Raw genomic sequence first — 16,703 nt, 5'->3', positions numbered from 1 at the left:
TGTTTTTATACACTTTTCTGAACATCAATCCTACATTATCTCCAAGAAACAGAACAAATCAGGTGTAGGTTTGGTGTGTGTGTGTTGCTTTACTGCTCAAAGGGTTAAATGTACATTTATATTTTCCTTATTTTAGTATCTTAAATTATCATCAAGAATGTTATTCTTTAAAACATTTTATTGTCTTCTTACATTAGTACTCAGTAATATGTAATAATTATGGTACTTTATAAACCTGAAGTAAAAGTTTATAACCTCTCATGGATGGGTCACAAAAACTTTAATTATTAAGTGCAGTAAGTAATTTATTATTTAATCTCTTCCACAATATAACAGAAGATTCAGCTATCCAGATAAGTAATAATTAGAGATGAGAAATAGCATTCATTTTTGAGCCCAATTTAGTTTGTAATAGTTTGCTGAAAAGAATGGCTACATTTAGTCCACTAGCATTATTAAGCCATGCCTCTTAGCTTCTCAAGTGCATGCATGCACACACACAATGACAGGTGGAAAAACTCATTTGCAAAACCATGAAAAATTATTTGTAATTGCCTATATATATAAAACAAAGAGCCAAACCAACTCTGCCCAATGACTGATTAAAGTAATAACTCATTTCTTGTCTTACTTTTACGTGGATTTGGAATTCATTCACTTTTGTTCACTAGTTCACATCATGACAGGTCATTGAAAAGAATCTGACAGAAGGCAGGTTGTAGTTTTATTTCATTCAGTTTTTCTTTTAGTTCATTTGTTCCATTTAGATCATTTCTTCATTTAGGTTGGTCTTTGTAATTTTATTAATTAAAGCTTCAGTAATTCCTGATGTCAAGTCCTGTGTGATAAATCCTGAATTGAAGTTTATAACTGAACACTATAAATGAGCATTTGAATGTTATTGCAAGGGAACCTCCATGGAGTCCAATGACTCATCGAGAAAGACACATGGCTTGGATGAGGTGTCAATTCAATGTGTGTCAAGTGGTATGAAAATAAATTCATCTTCTGATTATTTAATAAAAGGGTTTCTCTTATTTAGTAGCAAACAGCAAGGTGACTATTCAGACTTCACAACTGAAACAAATTTAGTTACCAATAATGATTTAATAAAACACAAGTTAATGATCACAATACATAATTCAAACAACTTAATAAATCTAAACAAATTAATATTTTATAATACTTTGAGCAACTTAATCAGCATTAAATGTAACATCAGAAGTGCCTACTTAATAATGCACTGTAAATTATGGCAAATGAGTTCAAATATAACACAATCAATCAATGTGACTTAATTTATCAAGATACCACACTTCATTATAACACCAAGACAGATTATCTTACCTCAAGTAATATGCAGAGTAGTACAAACTATCCTGCTAAAACAATGATTAGCATGATGAAAGGAGGGAACTTCTTTCTTTCAGCGAGTTTTTCCATTCACAAACTGTCTCTAGAAAGTCCTTGTGTACAACAGAACTGAAATTAACTACTTTCAAACACAATAAAGCTGGTCTTCTGTCAAACCTCACAGACTATTCTTGATAGCTCAAATTCATGGATTCTTAAATCCCAACTGGACTTCCTCTGAGAATTCAAATAAATCTTCATACTGAAGTTTTGCATTCCTTTTTACTTTTTTTTTCAATTGCCACATTTCACTTAGGCTCTTTGCTATTAGTCTTGTTACTTGTCTTAGGAGTCACATGTGTTATCTTCTTCAAACTTTCTTTGGTCTCTGTCATTCTAACCAGTCGCTGTACAAGAGCCATGTTTCAAATCTAGGCTTCTCCACTTTCTCAGTTGTCACCACTCCCCTACTCACTCTCTATTCTTTTCTATATTCTCTCAGTTGTCACCACTCCCCTACTCACTCTCTATTCTTTTCTATATTCTCTCACTTCTCCTTTTCTTTCACTACTCAAGATACTTCTTATCTACTGGGTCATGCAAATGAGCACATTTTATGTACATGCTATCATGATTACTCAAGCTCAACTGCATGATGATGAGCTGTCATATTTTTAAAAGTTGCATTCTCTAATTCATGCTCATCACACTGTTTTTTGTGTTATAAGAATTCACGATATGATGCATGTGTACAACACTTTGACAACTCGTTCCACTCACTCATTCACCACTCTCAAAAGCAAAAAATGTAATTCTCACACTTGCTAACCACACTCTTACTCAATTTCTAGGGTTGACCTGTTGTGCAGCTTCCTGTAGCTAAGTAGGGAAAAAATTCCTCTGCACCAATCTTATAAATCCTTTTAGTAATTTACCTGTTTCTATTATGTGTCCTATTTCCTGCCAATCAACCAACTTCTGCTACCAGAACTATCAATCTAGCTTTACAGCACACATTCTACAAATCATTCACCACCTTGGTCATGTGCTGATCCTCTCCATCACTTCCTCATCCTGAAGAAACCAAGCATGGCCAAACCTGCACACGGTAATCTAGATTATGGCTATATCAAAGCCGTATAAAGAGGAATGATAACTACCTTATCTCTGCGTGTGTGCTCTTCAGTAACAAATTAATCCTATGAGCTGTCTTGGTTACATGCAATATGCACTATTAGGGCATATTGCATGTGATAGTTGCATTTATCCACCATCACCAACAAATCCCTAGCTTTAATTTCCTGGAGTACACCATCAATGAAGTAAACATCTTCTCCTTTCATCGCAAAGCTCTCTAAATTCTGTAATTAACTATTACAGAATTTCTCCCCAGCACTGTGGCAACACTGATCTCTTCAAATGTTTGCAAGGTTTCAAAGCAGCAGTATCAAGAGCATGTTTGAAAAAATGCTCTTGATACTGCCTACTGACTGACAAAGCCTTGCCAAGGACTTCATAATGCCTACTGATTGGGGGGGGGGGGGAGAGTTTAGCTCCATTCACAAAGGAGCTACCCCCCCCAAGGATTTTTATTTATTTATTTTTTGTATTTTTAATTTAGTTTTTACACTCTGGAAACCCTGCTCTACAGGGTTTCCAGGGTTTTCACAAACATCCATGTCAGGATTGAAATATATAGCCTACTGGTTGCATAATAGGTATGCTAACCACACAGCCAACAAAGCCAGTTGATTTATAATCTTAAAAACTGGGAGCCCCACAAAACTTACGTTTCAGAATAATTTCAAAAATATCTATACAATAATTCTGGTAATCTCTGTCCATTTCATTTAAATATGTTTCCATTTTTGTTGGGTGATGCTAGAATCAGTGGCTTAGCTAGAGATTTTGCTGCCTAGGGCGGTCCCTGAGTTTGCCGCCCCTCTTGATACACACCAAAAATACTATAAAAAGTCAAAACAACATATAGGGAAATAAATTAAAACACTATGTTTATTTTTGAAGTAAAACTTTAATTTTAACATTCAAAAATGCTATTTTTCTTGCTTTTCTGTTAGCAAAATCGTTGATGACATTGGCGAAGTCGATTTCATAGTAATGTAGGTAATTCTTAATCAATTTTATTTAGTAAAACTCCTCTCACAACTAGCAACACTTACAGCAATTGTGAGGAAAATTTGCAGTAGTCTTACAATATTTTGAACTGAGTTCTTGAGACTGTATTTTAGAATTAACTGAAAAAATTTAAAACGGTTCAAAGTGTCACCCGGGTGGACTGCCCCCTCCGACCCTCCTAGCTACGCCTCTGACTAGAATAGTGCAGAGTAGAAATAGTGTTGCATGTGCCCTAGAGAATACGTCTTTATTTTATAATTATTATTAAGAGAGACCTCCAGGGAGTCAGGAAGTCGTCAAGGGAGGCCATAATATTCGCACCAGCTGTTATACCTGTTCTTAAATTCATTCACGCTACTTGCATACACACATCCAATGGAAATCCATTCTGATCATGCACCACTATGAGAGAAAAATCTAGATCTCACCCATCCTTCTTAGCATCATTCTCAGCTTCTATGAATGCCCTCACATCCTTTCCCCATCCTCCATAAAATGAAAAATTCCATTTACTGAAATTTTGCATTACCCATTCAGAAGTTTGTAAGTCTCAATCATGTCACACCTCTTTTTTCTCTTTGCTAGTGTCTGCAGTCTACAAATTCTCAATCTGTCTTCATAATCAGTATTCCACAATCCTGATATTTTTAATACTCCCCTTTGCACTTTCTTGAATATATCAGAATCACCATGAAAACCAGGAGACCAGACCTACATGCAATAGTCCAAGTACAGTCTTATCAAGGCCTTGTAAAGAGGCAAAATGACTTCCTTATTTTTACATGTCAAAGTTTGTTTCAGCATTGTAATTATTCACCAAGTTGTATTTACAATTTTCGCTATATGATCCTTAACTTCCTGTCTACTAAAACTGCAAGATCCCTTTGACTGATCAATTTCTTCTAGCATTATCACACCAATATAATAAGACACCGGATATCTAATCATGCCAAAGTGCATTACCTTACATTCATTAACACTGAACCAAGGCAACAAACTACTCCTTTGTTTCTGATACTCCTAGCATTTGTGTGCAAACATAAGTAACCTGCATGCCCTTTTAATTAATAATTTTTCAAAAGTCCTGGTGCCCAAAAGCATTCAAGTGTAGGTTGTCCCTCTTATACAAATCCAATCTTCCCTCAAACTCACTCCACACATCCAAAAACTTGCATCCATTCCTTCTACACAGCTGACGCATCAAATCATTTGCCATCATAGCCCTTCTTTGTAATTTATTTCCATCATAACTAGGTAATATACTAACGATTTTTACTTTCCCACACTTTGCTCTCACTTCTTCCAACAACCATTTCATATCCTCTCTCATACTGAATTTATTGCTAGTTAATTGGTACCTACAGAATTATGACCTCTTCTGCTTTTCTTTTCTATTTTTCAATTGTCTGATTTATATTTTTAATTTTTGCTCCAGGAAAACTTGACATTATAACCTGCTCATCAATGGCATGTTTTATGAGAGTTAAAATACCAAATAACATCCTTCTTTTAACGATCAACTTTACTTACTAGATTTTTGTTATTACACACTAACTTACTGAACTTTTTTATTGACTTTCTGTAATTTCCTCATTGTCTGTCTAATAAGCTGCTTTAACCTATTTAAGTTAAGGGATATTACATCCCATATTGTTTCTTAGCCGAATAAGAAACTCAAAGAGGTTCATGCCGAATATAGAAACTATATAAAGTTCAACGATTCCAAGCGTAAGCAAATACCTGGATAGTGCAACACTGAGGCAACTCATAGTAAGGGTGGAGCAAGCTCCGATCACTATTCTTGATTATGTTGGAGGTTTAATGGATTTTTTTACAACACTCAGAAAGAATTAAATTAGAATTTAATACTTCCTATATTTCGTCCTAGTCACTAAGGACATCTACGGGGATTACAAAAACAATTAATGTAACATGCACACAAAAACTTACAATATTAAGCCCAACCATGTGGGTGACACTAAAGTCCTATCTAGGTGGAGCGCCCTCTAAGGGCGGTAGTAGGTGGCCTGGAATGTAAGGTGGGACCTCTGGTGATGAGTGTTTCCCAAATCTTCGGAAGCTTAATGCAACCGTATTTGTTAAGATTTGGTTGGTTTCTGAGAGCTGCTGCTGCTTCTAAGAAAAGTCTCTCTTTCTTGAATTTGCTGTGGTGGAGCATGGTGGTTTTCTTCCATGATACTCTGTGGGTGGTGTCCAAAACATGGTCAGCCAAGCCTGAATGGCCATAGTTGTGTTTAACGATGTACGACTTGTGTTCCTCCAAGCAGATGGATGCTGATCTCCCTGTCTGTCCAAAGTACGCAAGCTTACAGGAACAGGGTACTTTGTAAACTCCAGGCAGAGAGAGAGAGGAGGGAGATGATCTTTCATAGAACGGATAAGGGTAGCAAGTTTGCGGTAGGGCTTATATGCTGTGTGTAGGTTATACTTTTTTAGTATCTTGGCTATTTTTTCCGAAGTGTCTCGGATGTAGGGTATGGTGATGGCATTTTTAAAATCTTGTTGCCGAGAGGGACGGTGAATGGGGGAGGAATTGATTATTTTTTTGATACTGTGTTCGCTTTAGCCATTGGAGAGGAAAGTTCTGTGTATGTGGTTAAGCTCAGTAGTGAGGGCGGTTCCACTGGAACAAAGATTGTGGGCTCTCTTGGTAAGGGTTTTAATGATGCCATATTGTTGTGAGGGGTGGTGGTGGAAGAGTTTGTGAATGTATCTGCCTGTGTGTGTGGGTTTTCTGTATACAGTGAAGGCAAGTGTATCATTAGGCAGGCGCATGACTAAGGTGTCTAGGAAGGGTAAACAATTGTTCTTTTCCTTTTCCATAGTAAACTGGATTCTTGGATGTAGGCTATTGAGATGACCGAGGAAGGAGTCTAACGTGTCTGAGCCATGAGGCCAAATGGAGAACACATCATCTACATATCTTAGCCAGATAGAAGGTTTGAGTGGGGCTGAGTCTATGGCTCGTTTTTCGAAATCTTCCATATAGAAATTGGCAAGGGAGGGTGAGAGGGGGGAACCCTTGGCGGTTCCTTCTATCTGCTTGTAGATTTTGTTATTCCAAGAGAAATACCCAGAGTTGATAGCAAAGGAAAAGAGATCTAAGATGTCAGAGGGGAAAACGTTTTCTAAGAGAGATAAAGTGTCAGTTAAGGGAATATTGGTAAACAAAGAGGAGATATCAAAGCTTACTAATATGTCTGTATTGTTCAAGGTTAAATTTTCTGTGAGGGCTTTAAAGTGGGTCGAGTTTTTTATATAGGAAGCTGAATTTCCGGTGAGGGGGGACAGAGAGTTGGCCAGCTGTTTAGACAGTCTGTAACAAGGTGCATTGGTGGCATCTACTATAGGTCTAAGTGGGGAATTGGGTTTGTGGATTTTTGGTAAACCGTATATTCGTGGGGGGGGGGGGAGGGGGAGCGGGAAGGTTTAAGTTTTTTCGTGACGTCAGGGGGCCAGGAGGTTACTTTTTTAAGTAAGAATTTTAATTTCTTAACTTGTGTTTTTGTGGGGTCGTGTTCTAGCGGGATGTAGGTAGCGCGATCGCGGAGGATAATGTTCATTTTACGATTGTATTCGCTGGTATTAAGAACAACTGTGGCCTTACCCTTATCCGCTCTGGTGATGACGATACTTTTTTCTTTGCGTAGTTTCTGGAGAGCCATGTGTTGGGCATAAGATTGGGTTGCATAAGATTGAGCCATGCGTTGGGCAGAAACTACGCAAAGAAAAAAGTATCGTCATCACCAGAGCGGATAAGGGTAATAAGGTATTAAATTCTAATTTAATTCTTTTTGAGTGTTGTAAAAAATCCATTAAACCTCCAACATAATGTCCTCACAGCACTTAAGCCTCTACACAAGAACACTATTCTTGATATTTACTCATAATGTGAACTTAGCTCCTAGGAGCTAAGTTCACATTATGAGTAAATCGCCTTGGAATCGCTAAACTTTATATAGTTTCTATATTAGGCATGAAACTCTTTGAGTTTCTTATTCGGCTAAGAAACAATATGGGATGTAATATCCCTTAACTTAAATAAGTTCATGTCGCCGAATTGAAGCCCTCGGCTCTTCATATAATTAGCGCTTTAACCTAGTAATTTTGGAGGCTAAATTATTTTCAATCTCCTCTTCAATATCATCTTTAATGGAAAAAACCTTCTTGGTCATTACTTCGCTGTTCTTGTTAGTGTTCCATTTCTTCTGAATTTTTGGAATCATTTTACAGCTGTATTTAATATTACAATAAAAATATGTTATAAAGACATTAAATACTCTAAAAAATACGAAAATCTACTCCAATATACTATAAAACACTAATTTTTTAAGGGGAAAAAACACAATAAAACAGATAAAATCACCAATTTTACATGGGTGCTAAATTATAGCTAACACCGACATAACCTCAAACCCAATAATGACTCGATATGAAACGAAAAAATTCTGCAGCTTTAGTAATTATTTTTAGTTATGTTTTACTTTAGATTTTAAAGTTGAGAGAGAGCATGTATGCATGCGCACGTTTCAGAAATTTAATAATGGACATCATTTAGAAAGCATTTTTTGTGGCACCGATTCTTATAAGGAAAATGGATGCCAACGCTTCTTTGTTTACTAAGTTTAGCATGAGATATTTTGCACAATGAAGTGTATGTTCTATGTATTCATTGCCAAGAGCAAATGGTTATGATATGAAAGTAAGAGTGGATATAGTGTTGTAAATGTTTACTGTGCAAGTGCAGGAAATGCGAGTCATGTGGAAAGTGGGAAAATGAAGTGATAAATATTAATGATGTAAGGAAACATGGTGAATGCGTTCTGGAGAAGGTGGAATTAGTGAATGCTAGTGTGCAAAATATGAATGAGAGCATGAAAGAAGTGGCTGAAAGTAACGTGGATGATGAGGTGAAAGTAAGGAGTAAAAGTGCATACTTATGCCATCACAGGACAAAGAGGAGCTAGAATGTGCAGCAGAAATGGTTTGCAGTTTATAGATGTATGAAATTCAGGTATATATATATATATATATATATATATATATATATATACCTGATGGACTACATTTGAATTGTTTTGGAGTTAGATGTTTGGTGTTAGACATTTAATGAGAATTTGAAAGTGCAAAACCAGAGAAACTACATATATCAGTGGGGATGCAATCAAGAATGTGTCTGGCCATACCTGGGATAAATGAGTGTGTTTGTGTACAGAAATGATTATGCAATGCTAAATGTGATTTCACAGGTTTCAGATTCAAATGGGTTAGTAATGACATTACACAAGAGTAACTGTGGGTCCAAGGGGATGTTGAAATGCATGCACACAAATGACAGAAGTATCAGAAATATGGGAAAGAAGTGTTTGGCATTGGCCAAAAGGTTATAGGCATCGGTGAGACCTAGTTGACAGAAAATGATATAGTTACAGTGACAGAATGTAAAGGGTATTGTATTTTTAGGGAGGAGAGAAGGAATGGGAAAGGAGGTGGGATATTGCTGATGATAGCTAGAGAACTACAACCAACAAAATTAGAAATTAAAGAGGATATTAAATCTTGAGAAGATGATTCATTTGAGGCTGCCTGGTGTGAGATAGAGTCAAACAGAACAAACTGTACTGTTCGTTGCTGCTATAGACCAAGGGGATGACCATAGGAAGATGTAGATGCCATGCATCAGCAGACTAGGACAAAAAGTGCAGGATGAACAATTATTGCAAGATACTTCAACAGGGGGACATAGATTGGAAGGAGAGAAGGAGACGTGGCAAGATGGATGTAAAATTTATACAGTTACTAAGGGATAATTACTTGAAACAGTATGTTACAGAGAAGACCGGGGGGGGGGAGAGAGTGCAGAATTGGTAACAATCCTGCACATTGATTATGCATGTATCAGAAGATACATCCATAATCAAAGCAGACACTCTGCCTCCGATATCAGGTGGGATGCTAAACATGAATTCTCTCAAAGAAGGATTTAAGATGAACTATAACGCTAGTAATTATGACAGACTTAGAAAGCATCTTGGAGCAGCGCCATGGCTTGAAAAGCTACAAGGAAAGAATGTCAGCAGTGCATAGGAAGTGGTCAGAGATTGTTTAAGAAAAACAGTATCAGAGTGAATACACAAGGTCAGGAGGATAATCCAGATTAAGTGGGTGAGTAGAGATATTATTCTCATTATTATACAGAATCTCCATGTGTCTGGAGACTCATCACAAAAGACCCAAACTAAACATTATAGCTTGGGTCTTGACACAAAATCCACCCTACCTCACGCCAACACATTTATAGCAACCTATTTATTTTGCTGACTGCTGGTTACATGTTTGCAGAAATATCATGTCACTTAAATTTTAATGAGATCTCTGAAATGCAAAGAGTTTTTGAAGGTTTAATCTGAATAGGAAAAAGTAATTATCATCTATTAAAAAGCAGAAATGAATTTCTTCCAGTCATTAAACATACATGTTTAAAGACTGACACTTCTGCAGTGCAGTTTATATTTTAAGAAATAATATAACAGTATGGCTACATTGAAAAATATATTTCTACTCTGTCAATGCATAAGCTTTTGTGGAGATAAGACATGCTAGGAAATGTTTTAATGTATTTTTCCACACACACACACACACACACAAAAAGTTTCCTATTCTATGCATTATCATTATTATTTATTTTATTTATTTATTTTTATTTATGGAAAAATATGCTAGGAAAACATTTCCTAGGATATTTCTACTCTGCTTGATGAGAAATAAATTATTAATCAGGAGTATAAATGAATATGGAGTATCATCGTATGTTATGCTTCCGTAACTGATAATCCCATGGAATAGGTTGGTTGCTCCTTATTCCCATATGGAGTATAAATGGATTAAAAAACACTGAAGAAATCTGTTAGAAATATCAGTCATGTTATGAAGTTGCAGAAAAAAAAATGTCACAGAATCAGTGAATTATTGCTAAATCGACTTAATTACATAATTGGCCTATTCCATAACATATCATTGCTTGACTTCCACCAGTTAAGGAGTAATTAGGCCAAGCTGTTGTAGTAGTGCATTTTTAATTATTTATTACTAAGTAATCTTGATAAAGTCAGCCAAAATACTAAGTAAATTAGCAAATTAGCAGAACTGTTATCATATTTACTCGAATATAACTCGAACTTTTTACCCAAAATTAAAGTTAAAAAATTGTGATGCAAGATATATGCGGGGGATTTTCCGAAACTAAAGTTTTTCAGGCAAAAACTAAATTGACATTATAATTAAATCTTAGTATTCATTATAATTGCTCACATTATTTATAAAGTGAATGCATTTAAATTTTAATTATCAAAGTTATTTATGTGATCAGCTGCTCACCTTCATCAGGCAATATATTTAAACCTTTAGCGACAATGCTTCTGTAATTTACTTAAAACACAGTTTCATTCTTGCTTGTACTTTTATCATTTCGGAATCATAAGTTCTTTGAGTTTATCATAACTTTGAGTTTAAAATCAGCACTGTAACTTGAACATTTCTCCATATTTCAAACAGAAATTACCAGTAATTTACAATATTGAGATACGTAATGATTAATCCTTTACAAATGACTGATGAGAAGTGAAAGCAGAGCATGAAAAGGCAGCAACGATAGGCCAGTAGAGATAGAACAACTATAAATTGTTTTGCTAATTCTCTTCAACCAAATTCAAAAATATCTAAAACTGCCATAACAACATTCACTATATATTTCTTAGTTTTAACACATTCACATCAGGGTGGTATTTCACCCACTTATTTTTATGATGGGACGTCTCATTACCGCTTGTGTATTGCTTCCGTGTAGCGTGGGTGGGCTCAACTGACACAAAGTTTCAAACCTTCGGGTGAATTTTATTGCTGCTTGTTTGCATGCCATTTCCACATCAGGTTGGCAGGTGGACTTACACACACACACACACATTAAATGGCATATTAGTTTCAATTCATCAGTAAAATTTTATCTGAAGTTAGCCTTTGTGATCCATCTTAATGACATCTAAAATTTCAAATGCCTTCAATAAACGCTTATTTCATATAATTGAAAATTTGGACAAATGTTTGGACAGTAGTTTTTAGTTAGATACTGTGTTTGGCAGTACATACAGTTTTGCTCAAGTCTATAAAGCATAGTTTATGTGAGAGGGGACATGTGATTCATTAGTTAATGCCGTTTTTATCCCAGTTGTCTCTAATTGCACTATTTGTTGACAAATATATTACACAGACTACAAATATCTCGGTATCTTATTCAGTGATACAAAACTATTTGTTTTTCTTGTGTCTGAGTATAGATGTTGGGGGACGTGTTGTTTACCACAGTGAGCGAGTTACTATCGCCTTGACGTGAACACGTTTAAACTTTTTTCATGTGCGGACTTTTTCATTTCTTTTTTCATAAAGTAAAATCAGGGGTGCGAGTTATATGCGAGTAAATACAGTATTTGTATATACATAATATTATTCCTTAAAACTAAATTTGAATTGCTCATAAAAAGCAACATTTCATTGCTTATTAGTTACTCATTAAATTAAAAAGGAAATAATTTCTGCATGCTCTGCAGCTGACAACTTGCTAATGAATCTATATCAGTTTATCAAAAACTCTCATTAATTTGACTTTTTTTTTTTTTTTTTTTGAAAATGGAATTACTTTATTTGAACTGTTTAGAGCAGGGGTTGGCAAACTTTTTAGACCATTGACCCCTTTATGGAATCCTTGATCCCTCAACGATCCCCCATCATGTTAAATAAATGAATAAATGTTATCAATAATATTGGTGTTTATTGATCCCCTTTTGATCCCTAGATGTTTATTGACCCCTTGGATAGCCATATCGATATTGGATAGCCATATCAATATTGGATAGCCATAATTTTCCCTAGACATTTATTGACCACCTTGGATAGCCAAAGTGGTCGATATCAACCACTTTGCCGACCCCCAGTTTAGAGCTAAATATGTGTAAAGAAAATCAACCATAGGACTTGCACTATATCAGACGATAATATAGTATAGTATTCGGAACCACAAGATGGTGGTAGCTGTCTACCATACTCTTCTCCCTGGACACCAGCTCAACTCACTGATAGTCTTGAGCCAACTATTCTTCTGCGACTGGCTAAGGGTGGAGGCTAGCTGCTTGCTAGTCTTCAAAAATTAGTTATGGCTAAATGGTGACGGATCTGTGCTATTCTTTCCATGAGGATAGGTTGAAGGTGTGTGGGTGACAAAGTTTAATTAACAGGTGGAAAAGAGGTGACATGATAGAAACTTAGAAGATATTAAATGAGTTGTATAAAAAAATCGATGCAAAGGAAATTTTTTCAACATATGACAGTCAGAAATAGGGACATCCATGGAAGTTGTGTAAGGGAGGGAGGGTGGGTGTGGGTGTGTGTGTGGACTAGATTTTTGAATGGAGTGGTGAATGAGTGGAATGGATTGCCAGAATTAGTTGTGAGTGCCCTGACAGTGAATGCATTTAGGGAGAGGTATGATAGGTTTTGTGTGTAGAACCCAAAGTAGTAAGTAGCAACCCTGAAGGCTCTTTGAGCAAGTTTGAGGAGGAGGAGCTTTAGTTCCTAATAAAACCAGCGGGGTTGGTAAGATTATTTTAGGGGTCAATAATTAAAGAAAATCTTTCCTCACAAAGACAACCAACTCTAGAAATCTCAACTTTAGTATACAAAACAAGTCATTAACTCAGGCAGTCAGCAAAGTGGCTTTTCCTCATGCACCTGGAAGCACATTAACTGTGTGCCCTTGAAAACATAAATAAACTGTCTTAGTGGCAAAGCAGATTTTGCTTGGTTTCCTTTTATCACTATTGCTGTCATCAAACTTCAGTGTTATTTCTAGTTTCACTAGATATTTTTGTTGTACAGTGTTTGGGAGTGAATTATTCATTTTGTTGTAATGGTTTCATATTAAAATAATTATTTTAGCAAGAGTTAGAGTTGTACTGAAATGATTTCTTACCATAATTCCCTAATGATCATATCTGACACAAAAAAACTAGTGTCGTCAATACTTGTTGGAATATTTAAATTTCAGATTGTGCCTTCTCCCAGTAATGTAACAAAACTAATGTGTCTTTTATGCAAGAAAATATTTAGCTGTGATGCTATGAAACCTCCAAAAAGCATAATGATAAAAGCAACAAAGACCTCGAATATTTCAAGACAATGAAGAAAAAATTGTTCATAAACTGCAGAGTGATTCTAAATTATTATAGGGGGTTTCCATGGCATATAATTTTCAAACCAGAAATAATAAAATAAAACTTCTTACAGAAGTTGAAAGTGTAACTCAAACAGTTTTATTTGGCAATGCTTCACTTGCTGAATTGACATCTGGGAGATAATGTGATGTCATACTTCAAAATGGCGACTGTTCAAGAGAAAGCAATGCAAGTACTTTGATGTTTTAAAACAAAGTGTTATCACAACGCAATGTCATTACAGAACTCAGTATGGAAAACATCCATCTTCAGATAATGCTATCCAGCATTGGTTAAAGCAATTTCAAGAAACTGGTAGTGTTCAGCACCAAACAAGGAGCGGGAAGACTGAGCACTTTGCAGGAATATGCTGATCACATCAAGGATCACAACTGCAAAGAAGCTCAACTAAACGAGCTTCTTTGCAGTTGAGTATACCACAATTGACTCTTTGGAGGGTTGTTCATAACAGACTTTAACTCTGTGCCTAAAAACTGCAGATTGTACAGGCTTTACAGCCAGACAATAAAGTCCACTGTTTCCAAATTGGCCAAGACATTTTGTCAAAAGTTAAAGCTCAAGAAAATTACCTTCAGAAATGGATGTTGAGTGATGAAGCAACATTTGGAGTATAGTATCTCGGAGGGTAAATCGTCATAACTACAGAATATGGGGATAAGAAAACCTTCAGGCCATTCGAGTATTTGAAAGAGAGTCCAAAGGTGAATGTCTGGTATGCTTCGTCATGTTCAAAAGTTTTGGGCCCTTTTCCTTTGTGGAAAAACACAGTGACAGCAGTGAACTATCTAGACAGGCTACAGCTGTTTCTGTTACCCCCAGTTGGAAGCTCGTCAGCCAAATGCTGTGTTCCAGCAAGATGATGCACTGCCACACTGGTCGCTTATTGTCTGATAATTTCTTTAGAAGCATTTTCTTGGGTGCTGTGTTGCATGGTGGACCGATTCTGTGGCCTTTGTGTTCAACGATTATGCTGTTGATTTCTTCTTGTGGGAAAACGTGAAGGACATTGTGTATCAGACCTGTGATCTCTCTCAATGAACTAAAGACCAGAATTGTTGCTGCGATAGAAATAGTCAGTCCGCAAATAATGGAGAACACTTGGAGGAAAACTGATTATTACTTGTACATCTTATGTTGAAGTTCTTTAGCATTCTGCAGTATTGATTCTATAGGTAATAAAACTTCTTGAGTTACACTTTCATATTCTGTAAGCAGCTTTATTTTGTTGTTTCCGGTTTGAAAATTATAGGTCACGGAAATCCCCATCAATAATTTAGAATCACCCTGATACAATTAACTTGTTCACTACTCTTGGAGTTTTTTTTTGTTATTACTGAATTTTTACTTGGGGGGCCTCTGACAAAAAGTTTGGGAACCCCTAGTATAATAGTGGTGGGTCTCCTGTGATGAGTCTCTGGACTCCATCTATCCTATCCCAATGGCTTTAACAGGCCTTTAAGGCCCACAACCTTCCAAGCATGCTTAGATTTCGTAACCGAAATATGAGGACAATATGGTCAGCCATATGCCTCTAAGTATTCCTGACTGTATCCCTGTGTGTTTCACGGGGCCAGTTTACTTGCTTGCAGGATGAAAAACCCCAGATAAACTGGTGGGAAAAACCCTGCTGTCCACACCCAAGACCGGCTAACTTGGCTATGGCTGAGGAAGTTCCTTAAGCTCTTCACGTCGTCGACAGGAATCGAACCTAGGACACTCCCTTCCCCAGGCATATGGTTGCGAAGTGCAAAGCCACTAGGCTAACCGCACGGACCTGGACTCCATAGAGACAGCATATAATAATAATATTGTTTACTTATGTAATAATTTATTGGTTTTGTATTCAAGGATTGCAAAATTTCTTCATTTGCTTTATGATCACAAATGGTGCATGCAACTGTTTTTCTGGATTTCATTTCTGCAGTTTGAATTTTTGGAGAATTAATTTAATGATTTTAGACCTTTGTAAATCTCATTTTCTGATGTAGCTAATTCAATTTGGTCAACTACATCATGTAATAATGTGCAACTCTGTTTGTAGAGTTATCACCAAATTTCTGATATGTCCCCAAAAGGAGAGTACATTGTACTATGCTAGTACTACATGAAAAAGTTTATATATTATTAACTGCCTATTAACAATTTTTCTTCCAAATCAGTCTTATTGGTCAGAACTCTAATATGTCAAATCTTATGTCAGTCTTCTGAGACACTCTGTTCATCTTGGGGTGTTTTTTGTTGTTCATTGATTCTTTTCCTGCCATTCTTTAACAAAATACTTGCTTTGCTAATCTTTCCTTTTCCATTCCATTTAAGTGACCATAATACCAGCTGATATTAGAGCTAATCTCAGCTGGTAAAAAACAAGAATAAACAGCCAAGATTGGCACACAAAAAAGTGCTCTTTCATCTGTGCACCATCCCACACATCGACCGTCACAATGGCAAAACTGCAGGAACTGAAGTTCGAATTGGTTCCACATCCACCGTATTCTGCAGACTTGGCCCTGTGTGACTACTTCTTGTTCCCAAACTTAAAAATTTGGCTCAGTGGGAAAAAATTTTCCTTGAACGAGGATGTCATCAAGGGTGTCAATGACTATTTTGCACAATTTGACAAATCCTACTTTTTAGAGGAAACTCGCTGGACCAAATGTGTAGACCTCGATGGAGACTATGTTGAGAAATAAAGGTGATTTTTTCCAAAAAAATGTGTTTAACTTATTTTTTTACCAAACTTTTCAAAACAACCCTCATATATGCATACTCATTTACAATCAAAATTGCAGGTCCTTTCAATTCACAGAATTCTATCATACTAGGGCAAAGGACTTAAAAACTTGACTATCTCACACTTCTTTTTCCCTTCTGATAACATTTGCATATTCAACTCACATTCCATGCTTTCAC

At 36.2% G+C, this 16,703-nt stretch overlaps 1 protein-coding gene across 3 annotated transcripts in view; it reads right to left on the bottom strand.

Moving 5' to 3' along the window:
* LOC150105819 (homeodomain-interacting protein kinase 2-like) overlaps window positions 1–16,703 on the bottom strand; it is a 325,632-nt gene that overhangs the window by 245,842 nt on the left and 63,087 nt on the right. The window lies entirely within an intron of this gene.

Source organism: Typopeltis vanoorti, chromosome 6 (assembly GCF_054136105.1).
Source record: "Typopeltis vanoorti isolate ZY-2024b chromosome 6, IOZ_Tvanoo_1.0, whole genome shotgun sequence".
Taxonomy (NCBI): Eukaryota; Metazoa; Arthropoda; class Arachnida; order Uropygi; family Thelyphonidae; genus Typopeltis; species Typopeltis vanoorti.
This window is presented reverse-complemented; position numbering and strand designations above follow the sequence as displayed.